Source organism: Coenobita brevimanus, chromosome 51 (genome assembly GCF_032717465.1).
Source record: "Coenobita brevimanus isolate Jiangsu-jjx chromosome 51, ASM3271746v2, whole genome shotgun sequence".
NCBI lineage: Eukaryota > Metazoa > Arthropoda > Malacostraca > Decapoda > Coenobitidae > Coenobita > Coenobita brevimanus.
This window is the reverse complement of record NC_137004.1, coordinates 41,230,193-41,243,529: the sequence shown is the minus strand read 5'-3', so window position 1 is coordinate 41,243,529 and position 13,337 is coordinate 41,230,193.

The window sequence follows — 13,337 nt, the reverse complement described above, 5'->3', positions numbered from 1 at the left end:
ATATTAGCCAGCAGAGAAAGGTGAGAAGCAGAAGAGGTGAAATATTAGGCGCATTTTCCACACTCATACCTGCAAAAATTCATGGGAAAAACAGATTTGGGATTCACACTTTTCACTTCCTTTTCACGTCCTCATCGGCATTCACATCGCAGTAGGAGCCTGGTACTTTTAATTCAAGAACAGCATTAATTTGCGTTGCCCTCTTTCTCACTCGTGTTAAAAGATTTCCTGGATGCGTGTGTGTGTGTGTGTGTGTGTGTGTGTGTGTGTGTGTGTGTGTGTGTGTGTGTGTGTGTGTGTGTCTTCTGACCTAATCTTTATATTTACAGGATTAAGTCATGCTCATAATATCCCAACTTTGTGTGTGTGTGTGTGTGTGTGTGTGTGTGTGTGTGTGTGTGTGTGTGTGTGTGTGTGTGTGTGTGTGTGTGTGTGTGTGTGTGTTTATGTATGTATGTATGTATGTATGTGTGCGCGTGTGTGTACTCTGGCCATGTAGCTCTAATATTTACACACGAGTAAGTCCACAAATAAGGCTCCCAATCCTCAACGCTGCCTTCGTGTTCTGTAAAACTTAAGCAAATATCCCCAGTGACTCGTGAGATCTATGTGTGCCACCAAGACCCGTACTTTCGTCGGTTGAGGAAGCTCCCTAACACCTTTTCCTATGCGATTTATTTTGCACATTACATCTTACTGTCCTCCTCTGTGTTACAAGAATCTTTCCAATATCGCCATACTCTGCACATATAACGTACAAAAGGACAATCACCAGCCATATCCAAAAATAAATCGCTTGGGAAGAGGTGTTTGGGAGGCTTCTTAACCGACCAGAATACGAACCCAAATCTCTCCTCACTGGATGCAGATTATGGTATGAACAATTTTATTCATTATTTATCTTTTTCATTCCATCTGCATTCCTACTCCTATGAAAAATAAGTGGATTTGTATTATAACTGGATAGAACGATGGCTCTAAAACGATTATGATGTTCCAAAAATGGGTGTGAATTGACAGCCAGCAGTTAGATAAAAAAAAAAATACACATTCAGTTTTAACATATATGCATATCATTCCAGCAAAACAGTTCATGATCTATAAACACTGCCACACAAATTCACACTCGCTAAAGCATCGATAAAACCACCCACCCACCCACACACACACACTCACACACACACACACACACACACACACACACACACACACACACACACACACACACACACAACCATTAGGCAAGAAAGAACAGACACAGAGGACAATCAAGTCACACACACACACACGCACGAACATTAGGTAAGAACAGACACAAAGGACAATCAAGTCACACACACACACACACACACACACACACACACGAACATTAGGTAAGAACAGACACAAAGGACAATCAAGTCACACACACACACACACACACACACACACACACACACACGAACATTAGGTAAGAACAGACACAAAGGACAATCAAGTCACACACACACACACACACACAGTCAGGCGTTCGGTGAAATACCCTTAAACCTCTTCAGACTAGGAACATAATTTTCATTTTCTTTTCTTCTATCTTTTCTTCAGTTTTGGAGAGAAGCTGAACTAGAGAGGCAGAACAAACCCCCTTCAATAATAGGCCTTTCCTATGTATAAAATCGTCTGGTCGCAGGAAAACCAAAATACGTCGCTCAGATTAATGATTAAATAAGGCGATTTATATAAGGCCTTCCTAAGCACGTATTTACAAGGAAACATAACTAAACTGCCTCAGAGGAAAAGGAGAAAGAAATATATCCCCAGAAAATAAAATAAGCCAATAACCAACGAAAAATAACAAGAGAAAAAATAAGCAGATAAAGATGTCGGCTTACTGATAAAAACGTCTTCGCGAGGCTAATAAAAATATCCTCGCGACACCTGTGGCGCCCCGTCCCTCCCTCCAAAAATCAAATTTCACTGCTCACCTGGCCTACCTGAGCTTCCCCTCCTTCCCCTACTTCCTTCCCTTCCCGCCACCTGCCGACCCGAGCCACCAATATTCGATCCGCAAATCCTCCTTTTCAACGGGAAGAAATTTTTGGAATCGCAAACTTTACATAGCTGATCATGCGGCTGGTTTCCTCCACATATATTTCCACTCACTGTACACTTCACTATATTCGCCAAAAAGCACTGTCACAACATCGTAACCGAGAACCAAGTGTCCATTAAGAAGCACAAACTCTGTTATATCCTAAGTGGCATAAGACGCTTCCAAGCACCTCTTCTTAGCTATTTATTTAGCATGTTGCGCCTTAACATTCTTTTGTATGATATTTATATCGTTTGAACATCAATACAGTTTCCATCAATAACATACAAGAGGATACTGAAGTGTTCTAACCATAATAAATCGCTAAGGAAGAGGTGTAAAGAAATCTCATGAGCCTCTTTAGAGTACGACCGTCTGTCTTACAGCGGCCCACCTCCCACCTCGAGCACAACACGAGCGCGACTGACTGATGCTGGTGTAAGGGAAGGTAAACCAGACGTGCCGGCCGACCTCTTGCCCTCCAGTTGCCGGTTGCCGCATTTTTTTACCCCTCCTCCCTCGCTCCCTCCAGCCTTGCAACTAAAACTCACTTTAAATCGGGCTCTGTTTATCAGTTTTAGCACAGCGCCACTTTCAGTTTCTCCCCATTTTCCACACTCACCAGCACCCTTGTCGTAAATGCTGGCCTCACATAGTTTTTCCTATTTCTGTTCTTCCTCCTGCCCTGCAATTCACTTCAGGGCAGTCTCTTACCAATTTTTCCATATTATCCTTTACGGTCCCTAGGCGTAATCGTCAGCCTACCAGGGCTTAGATTCACAAAGATACTTAAGATTAATCACCTGTCATAACTTGGACTTGTGCTTAAGGGAAGACAAGAAGGCTATGAATATCCTGCATTCTCCTTAACTTGGCCTAACTACGAAAACAAATTGTACTTGCGACAGGAAATTGATCATAAATTTGTCTGCGAATCCGGGCCCTCATTTTATTTTTTTTTACTTTTTTTTTTTTTTGCTGCACTCCCTCCTTGCAACTCACTTCAGACAAGTCTCTTTGTTTCTTTGCATTTTTTTCAGTTTATACAACAGACATATTCTCAGCCCATCAAAGTTTATGAAGCTGTCTTTCCTACCCCTTACCACAACGCTGGCGGTAATAAAGCAGTTGACACCAGTGCAAGGCGTAGGGAGTGGAAGGTAAATAATATATGCAACTCAGCCACACCAGTTACTGAAGTGTCCTGCGTGACCAGAGTTCATAGTTACCAAGGCTCAACCGATTTTACAGAATGAACAAGTTTCCATAACAGTTTACTATTACCAGATGTGGTTCTGGTATTTGTCTTTATTCACTTTGATACTGACTCTGGGATTATTAAAGTTATGGGGTGGGAGGCCTTCACGCGGCACTGATATAAACAAGTACGGTAGCTGCTCTATTATACAAACGTCTCTCAGCCAACCCCGTCTCTCTAAAAGGAAAATATTGGGTTCAAGTTCACATACAGTCTACTGGGTTTACGTTCATAACAACAATATTCACACGAGTCTGTACTTCTAAATATAAGGACAAGTAGGCTCAATAAAGCTGGTAAATGCGACGCCACGTGAGCCAAATTCTGATCTGACAGCCACAACTCGCCAGCCAACAGTGGCGTGGTTTGAGGTGCATTGTGTTGGAGGGACGCGGCCACAGTCATCAAGGTATTTCCCCTGAGACGTGCTAGATTTGGATTTAATACAACACCCCTTTTTCTTCCCGACATATTGCATTCTAGGTGTCACAGGAAACTTCGTAACACCTCTTCCTTAGATATTTATTTTGCCTCACACATCTTTAATATTTTCTCAAGTGTTGCTTATCTTTTTAATATCAAGGTTTGCATAAGATACATACATGAGGATATGAGAGTGCAACAGGCAAAATAATTCGCTGAGGAAGAAGTGCCGCGAAAGCTCCAAGGTCACCGCCACAGTCAGGGGTAGAAACGCTGGAGAAAGCTGCAAAAATGAAGGCTTAAATATAGTGAATATTGCAAGAGCTGCAACATTGCTTGTGCCTCCATGGACCGGGTCGGGGAAGGGAAGGGAGGGGAAGGGGAAGTGAGTGGAGGAATGAAAAGAAAGAGGGAGGGGTGGAGGAAAAGGAGGAAGGGTGAGGTAATGGAGTGGAAGGGAGGGGGGAAATGGGGTGGAAATGGAAAGGAAGGAGAGGCGAAGGGATGAAGAAGAGGGAGGGAAGCGAGGCGAAGGGAGGGTGGAAGAGAACGGAGGGAGAAGGATGGAAGAGAAAAAAGGAAGGAAAGGAGGAGGAAGTAAAAGGATGAAGGAAAAATGGGAGAAAAGGAGGGAGGGGAGGTCAAGGGAGGGTGGAAGCAAGGAAGGAAGGAAAGGAGGGGAAGGGAAGAGAAGAGAAAATGGAGGAAAGCAAAGAAGGAAGGGAGGGGAAGATGAAAGGGTGGAGGAAGTAAGTGGAAAGAGAAAGGTAGGTGGAGGAAAGGAAGGAAGGGAGAATGAAGGGGATGAAGGAAAGGAAGCCAGGGAGAGGGAGGGGGGGATATGAAGGGAGATTGAAGAGAGGAAGGGAGGGAGAAGTGAGGGAGGTGGAGGAAAAGAAGCAAAGGAGAGGGAGGGGGGAAGAAATGAAGGGACAGTGGAAGAGAGGAGGGGAAGGGGAAGTGAAGGGGGGAGGAAACTTAGGAAGGGAGGGGGATAGGAAGGGAGGATGGAAGAGAGCGCGGGAGGAGGAGGTGAAGGTGGTGACGGCAGTAAGGGTGGTAATCAAAGGGAAGGAAGGGAGAAGAACGACCTTGTAGCTAACGTGGCTTGGCTCTGCGTTGCCTCTCACTCCCTGTCTGTCCTGCTCTCACGGTGGACGACCTCTGGCTACACGACAACCTGTGTGTGTGTGTGTGTGTGTGTGTGTGTGTGTGTGTGTGTGTGTGTGTGTTTTACTTAATTCTCCGCATGTGTTCCTACCTAATGATTCTGTGTGTTCTTGCTTAATTATTCATTGTGTGTGTGTGTGTGTGTGTGTGTGTGTGTGTGTGTGTTTTACTTAATTCTCCGCGTGTGTTCTTATTTAATGGTGCTGCGTGTTCTTGCCTAATTATTCAGTGTGTGTGTGTGTGTGTGTGTGTGTGTGTGTGTGTGTGTGTGTGCGTGTGCGTACAAATAAAACCAGCCACGCAGTTCTCCCATACCCAGCTCGTGTGCTATATTCTTCAACAGCACTCCAACAATTCGCACATAACTACCCACTTTCATGTAAGTAAGTGTGGGCAGCTAAGAGAACAAGGCTTGTCTGTGTATGAAAGCATGATACAGTAAGTTTTATTATACATCTTCCTTTTTTTTTTCTGACGTTCATTTTTGCTGTTCACATTTACGAGGCGGTTTGGTCCACTTAGATATTTTTGTTCAGGATACCAGTAGATTTGTTCAACTGAGAAAATTCCCAGTAATCAAGGCTTTTAAAAAATACCTGAATAATATTTTCTCTCTTAGGCCAACAACAGACGCCCGAGTTCAGTCCAGAGAAATCCTAAGAGTCAATGGAGAAAATTTTTGGTCAAATGGTTACAATAAAGAAAGATAATCTATTTAAGATGTATAATATGCAAGATAAATCGCTATGGAACAGGAGCTAGGAAATGAGGTAAGTAGGTAAGTTGGTTTATTAGGCCCCCAAGTTTACAATACCATCTATCCATCCATTATACAAATCTATTCTCCCCCGACAAGGGCGTAGGGGTCTGGGGCTACGCTACTCAGCTCCGGTATTTAGGGCAAGAGTGACCCGCCTCCCTCGCCCCTGAGCGGGACTAGGCCTATGTGAGCATGAAACCCTAACAAACCCTCGATGCAAACCTTCGCAGGGCCTAGCCGGTTGGAGCGCCGTAACCCACTAGAAAAATTGTGCTATTCTGGAACTCATATATAACCAGGATCCATATTCGCATCGATTATGGTGGTTCCCTAACATCTATTCCTTAGCGATTTATTTTTGGATATGGCAGGTTAATATCCTTATGTACGTTATCTAAGCAGAGAATGGCGATATTAGAATGATTTGTGTGACACGGAAATGGACAGTAAGGATTACTAAAATAAGTCGCTTTGGTAAAGGTGTTTGGGAGCTTCCTTAACCTTCAAGAATACAAGCCCAGGAATCCACGTATAATTAAGTGATTTAAATAACACAGAAAAGAAAGTAAGGTGTAATAAGCAAAACAAGTCGCATAGGAAAAGATGTTAGGGAGCTTCTTCAACCGACGAGAATACGAACCCAGGACTGCGAGTAAAAGGAAGTTTGTTCATCTGGTAGAGTGTGCTTTCCTCTCGTGGTTTCTGAGCTGAATTTAACTCGCAACAAGTGAAGTGTTTGTTCTGAATTAAAACAGAAGTGTGTGTGTGTGTGTGTGTGTGTGTGTGTGTGTGTGTGTGTGTGTGTGTGTGTGTGTGTGTGTGTGTGTGTGTGTGTGTGTGTGTGTGTGTGTGTGTGTGTGTGTGTGTGTGTGTGTATTTTCTTACCTACCTATTCAGTGTGTTTTCTTAGGGTACCTATTCTTTCTGTGTATGTACGGTATGTGTGTGTGTTCGTACCTAATTATTGTGTGTGTGTGTGTGTGTGTGTGTGTGTGTATTTTCTTACCTACCTATTCAGTGTGTTTTCTTAGGGTACCTATTCTTTCTGTGTATGTACGGTATGTGTGTGTGTTCGTACCTAATTATTGTGTGTGTGCGTGTGTGTGCGGTGGGGGGGGGGTAGGATTCAGGGCGAAATAAAAGCGCTGGCGGACGTGCTGTAATTAAAACGTGAAATATAAACGAGAGAACACGACGGCAAGATCTCAGGCTCTTATTAATTTTTTACCGATCCAGACATGGCGGCCATTAAGGCAAGGGGAGGTTAGCTTTAAGCCCTTCACCACGAGGACGCTCTTTAAATCGCGAGAACGCTCTTTAAATCACGAGGACGCTCTTTAAGCCCATCACGAGGACGCTCTTTAAGCCCTTCATCACGAGGACGCTCTATAAACCCTTCACCACGAGGACGCTCTTTAAGCCCATCACGAGGACGCTCTTTAAGCCCTTCACCAAGAGGACGCTCTTTAAGCCCTTCACCACGAGGACGCTCTTTAAGCCCTTCACCACGAGGACGCTCTTTAAGCCCATCACAAGGACGTTCTTTAAGCCCTTCACCACGAGGACGCTCTATAAACCCTTCACCACAAGGATGCTCTTTAAGCCCTTCATCACGAGGACGCTCTTTAAACCCTTCACCACGAGGACGCCTTTAATGGATGTCGTTCTCGCTGCCTCCAGACGATTTTTGTCAGCTGGCGACACATTTCTAGTAGCGAAGGGATTGAGGAGGCTCCCTAACACCTTTCCTTAAGTGATTTATTTTTGGATACGGTCGGCTAATATCGTTTCGTAAGTTGTTCATGCAGGATATGATGAATTAAAAGTAATCTAAATAACTCATAAGATGACAGCAAGGTGTACTAAGCAAAATAATTCGCTTAGGAAGAGGTGTTAGGGAGCTTCCTTAACCCCCTTTATCTAATCCGATTGAAAAGTATCTCCTAAGCTGAATGAAATCGTCTGGAGATGGCAAACTTAAAAAAAAAAAAAAAAGTCACCGGATTGAAGGGATTAAGTCTCATTTATAACACAGTATCTAAAGGGGTTTGTATTCAGGTAACCAGATCCTGTAATGTTTTCACCTGAAGGAACTGGGTCATTAAGGAGAGGAGGTTAAATTTAAAGTCTCAGTTATAATCAGTACATAAAGGGGAGGTTAACTTTAGTCTCAGTTACAAAGGGTACATAAGGGTTTTTTTAAGTAACTAACCAGATCTTATATTTACCTTGCTCTCACCTGAGGGAACTGGATCATAACTACCAATTAAATACTGTGTCGTGGCTGCGTGAAATTCAGGGAGCCCTGGGCAGAATAAATCGCTATGGAAGAGGTGTCACGAAGCCTTATTTGTCACTTAGAATACGGCTCCTATAACCCACTGAGAATGGGGGGGGTGACGGCATCCCGAACCGTCTTTATTAATATTACAGATCCAGAGGTGGACTCCATTACGAGAGAGAGAGAGAGAGAGAGAGAGAGAGAGAGAGAGAGAGAGAGAGAGAGAGAGAGAGAGAGAGAGAGAGAGAGACCTTTAATCCCTTTACTTTGATGACGTACTGAAGTAAATAGGTTAGAGCTTGGGGAGACGGTTAGATAGTGAGAAAAGAAATCAGTGTGGGGAAGGAGGGCAGAGTGTGGGGAAAGAAGTTAGAGTGTGGGGAGAGAAGATAGAGTGTGGGGAGAGAAGGTAGGGTGTGGGGAAAGAAGTTAGAGTGTGGAGAAGGAAGTCAGAGAGTGGGGAAAAAAGGACAGAGTGTGGGGAAAGGGGACAGTGTGTGGGGAATGAGTTTAGAGGGTGAGGAAGGTGATCAGATGGTGGGCCAGAAGGTGGGAAGGAAGATCAAAGGGACGAGAAAGGAATCTGAAAGTAGGTAAGGAGGTGAGAGGCCTTGATCGTCTACCTTAATGAGCCTAGGACAGTCGATATCAAAGCCTTCTTCTCCTTTTTCGGATGAGTAATGGGGTCAGAGGGTGGGGAGGCCCGGGAGAGGGTGGAGAGGGCTGTAAGAGGGTGGGGAATGGGGTTAAAAGAGGGTGAGAGGGTGGTGAAGGAGGTGAGTGGCCGCATGCAGTGTCACGTCCCCTCCCTCTCCTCCCAGCTCCCCTCCTCTCCTCTCCCTCTCCTCCCCACTTCCCTCCCCACCCCTCTCACATATGGACTGGCGCCAGGGATCCTACTTATCAAGAAGCTTAACTCTCTCATGCTCGTCACAGCTCTTACATTGGATACCAGCTAACACCAGACGATTTTATTCATCTGAGTGTCATCGGAACCTATGAGTGTAAATAGCTGTTACCATGAACTCTTGATGATTAGGACAACTCAAGTGTTACACTCCACCTAACACCCGACAGATTTACTTAGAGTAAGCACAGAGGCCCGAGAGTTAATATAGTCATCATTAGCCCTCTCATGGCCGGGATAACCCTAGATTATTTTACATGCTAAATCCAATCGATTATATTCAGCTGACAGTGAGTCATAACAGTCTGCGTGTTACTCACAAGGCTGAGCAAGTGATTCATCGCAGTGCATTATTTTCTGAGGTTACTTAATTATAATTTTATTTTTATTGCCATTATTAGTTATTATTATTATTATTATTATTATTATTATTATTACTAATATTAGAAAGTGTTTTTCACTGTCACATTAATATTCACTCTTATTTTATTGTGATGTGCTTTGTTGTTTATGAAGACAAATAAATAAATAAACTGGCAATCGTAGGCTATACACAGTTTAAGCTGAAGGAGTCACAAATAATTATGAACCCAGGCTTATACTGTCAGAGACAAAAGCTGGTCTACCATTCCACCGCATCTGCTTCATACTTTAGAAGCATGTCTCCCTGACGCACCAAGTTAAAGGGCATTTGTCCATGGGCAAAGAAACACACCAAGCCTCCATCAGCCTGGGAATGTTACCAGCAGAGCGAAGTGAAAAGCACAGGAGGTGAAATATTAGGCGAATCCTTGTCCCCGACTGTACACAACCACCTCTTCACACTGCCCTCCTCTTGAACATCCTCCCCTCCCCCTCCGTTTCCCCAATCCCCTCCGACCCCAGTCACCTGCTGCGTCAACGCACACGCACACACACACACACACACACACACACACACACACACACACACACACACACACACACACACAGGCGCTTATATACTGCACACGCACGCTCAGACACACATTTGCTCATGTGCATTTGCACATAGCCTACACACATACTGCTATATACACACAAATAAACATGACCATATACACATAAACACTCGTACAACCACATACTCATGCACACTTTCAGTACGGTCCCACTCAGTGTTGTAAAAATACAATAAAGTAACAACACACACATTCACTGACACACAATACTCATACACACATTTACACACATACACCACACACAGTCATACACAAACACAAAGCCTTTTCTTGATCATAATTACTGTAAATGGTAAATGTGCAAACACCTATAAAGGCAAACCATACTGGATAGTTTCCAAATATTAAAAAGAAAGCTACAAGTGCATTAATAAAAGGCTGAACTGAGTCGAATTATTAATTGTGAACCTGAGCCACTGAGTTACTATGTTACTTTTTTTAAATTTCAATTTTGGTATTTTTGTTCGTTCACTTTATCCTGATCTATATTTTCGTCCTTCTGCAGCGTATTTCCCGTAGCTCAGTGTCAGCAAAAGACAGTACTATAACTTTACAGTGTCTACATCCTTTACATAATACTTCTTCGTGACTAGCACCATATTCTAGTGTTCATTTCTTATTATAACTCAGCATTCAAGAAGGAGAAATGGAAATGTTAGTCCAAGTTAAAGTGAACAGAGTATCGCAAACAATTTTATTTAGCTTAGAAGAAAACCCAGATGGTGAAAGAGATAATGAGAGCTGTATCTCACCCTCCAGTCTAAAAAGCCTCCTCTTTGCTGAATAACACTGTCCGGAGATAAGAAAAATATATTGCAAGGTTAGCGGTGAACATCAGCTCGTAAATTCTGGCTTCTGGCTCTTAAATTCTGGTTTCTGGCTAACATAGGACGGTCTCAACTGGCTACGTGTACAAAGGAGGGTGGTGTGGGGCAGGAGGCGTGGCGTCAGATAAGGCGAGCTGGCAGCCGCTCTGGGTCATGGCAGGTCACCTCTTACGGCACCTGCCACAGTCACTGAGTTAAAACTCTCAGGCTCCTATGACTCACTCACAGCTGAGTAAAAATCGTCTGGTGATTGCTGTATTATAATAATAATTTGTTTGGATCACGAGGCGGTTTATGGCGCTATTAACTCTGACGTTCCTAGGACTATCAGCTGAATAAAATCGTCTGGCGGGCTAGGACACCACTCGGTGCCCGTGCTACATGGGGGATATGCAGGATGTGCACTGTGGGTGGTCGCATTATGAGAAATGACGACCTTCTATAAGGTCCATATGCCGTGTGCAGCATCTAACTGGAGACAAGATGTAAACTACCCTCTCCTCTGCTGCTCATGTCAGACTGAGTCCTCCCGTCACCATTTAAAACACTTGGGTGGTGGTGTGATAGACTGTGTCCTCATCCTAAAAGTGCCCACAGGTTCACTCACTAAAAGTGAAAATGAGTTTTTGGCCTTGCAAAACCATTTTTATATAACATGGAAATGTAAAACCATGATCGTAAAAGGTGGGTGTGGCACATCAATGCATCATGTTATGGCACTTTTGAGGGTCCCGCCCCCTCCTTGACCCACCGTCTTTATATTTTATAAATATGGGCGATTCAGTATGAGACATGGAACAGGGGGCGCCTCTTCATCTTGCATATCGATTGATACTGAGATGCCTTGTAGTACCTCAACAAAACATCAGACCTGCCTTTGCAGAACTTCAGACTCGATATCACAGTCAAACTTAAAAAAAAAAAAAAACGAAAAAAAAAAAAACGAAAAAAGGAAAGATAGAAAGGCAAAAAGGCACAATTTAATAGCGGCGTGTGGTCAGAGGGCAAGTGGAGTGATTTTGACGACTAATAAGAATTAATAAAGATTTCGAGGCTTCATACTAGCGGATGGATCAGCAAGGGAAAAATGACCTGCTTTATTTCTTAGTCCCCTTAATTATACTGTAGATAGGCATCTGCCTTACAGTTAGCTGCAGAGCACAATTTGAAATCAGCATTACAACAGGCCGTCCAAGGCAAACAAGTTCGCCCCTGGACATTCTGGGGAAAGTATAAGAAGACCATCTCAACCACAAACTTCCTCCAAGGTTAAACACCAGAGCCTTCACCTATGAGTAACACAACAGACAAGTGACAATTTTTTGCCACTACAATAAATTCAGCTAGAAATACTACTTTTATGCAGCATTAATATTTTAATGTGTCATCATTATAGCAACTAGCAACCTGGCCACTGGCTAGTCAAAGAAGCACACTGAACTGAATAAGGTTCAACATCCTTAAATGGTGATGCCTGATTTCTGTTACCCTATGTAATACTGTGACAGAAAATGACATACCCTTGGTCCTCAGCAAGGGAAGCAAACCTGTTATTAAAAAACCTACTGACATGTTTTTATTGTTCCCAACAGTTTGATTTTGCCTGAGTGACTAGCGACACACCAGGCACACTCTGTGACGAAAAGAGCAAAAACATGTGATGAAACATGATGACGAAGCAGGTAGAAACGGGTGATATACAGGTTACGAAACGGGTTTAAAACGTGGTGACGAAACAGGATGAGACGAAATGATTTGTATCCCCAAAACTAGTATCACAGACTTCAGGGCCTAACATTCTCACAGCTCGGTACTAGATTCGAGTGTTTTCAAACTTGGATCCGACGATCTAAAGTTACAAAGCTCTCGACTAAGTTTGTTTCAAAATCTGAAGGTAGCTATATATATATATATATATATATATATATATATATATATATATATATATATATATATATATATATATATATTAACAACCCTATCCTATTATTATAATGCGAGCAAGTATAACGAGCTCAAGTTAGGCTACAGCTCCAGTATAATGAGTGATGCATACCTGCTGCTGGAATGCAAATATCACGTGCTGTACGTACTTGTCTAGGGGCCAGTGGAAATCCTTGAGACCTTGAATGAACAAGGGGCGACTCGGTGGCTCGGTCGGTTAAGTGCTGGCCCGACATTTGTAGGATGCCCAGAGTGGTGAACTTTACCGACTGCCACTGAGTTTGTGGGGTGGATGCTCACAAGCTAACGCCTTATCCGCAGCAGTCAAATAACCAACCCTAGCTATCCTAAACTCCTAACCACACACCTTTTACTTTTAAATAACAAGTGTTGGGGCTTAAATACCCATCATGCACAAGCAGTAGCCTATTCTGTGGGTAAGGAACAACCACTAACACTTTCAACTGTGACTAACATGAAACTCACCCCAACATTATCTCGAATATCCTCCCCAAGAAGTTCCAAAGTGCTTCCTTCACCCTAGCCCTTCCTTTCCACCCCTCCCCTCACCTTCTTTAATAGTTACTCCATTCTCCCACTTATAGGGCCGAAATTGTCGACTTAACATTTCATGTCAGAAACAATACACGCAATGTTTTAAAAAGTAACCTTACCAGTCCCTCAGGAACAAAATGATTCAACTGACACCAAGATTG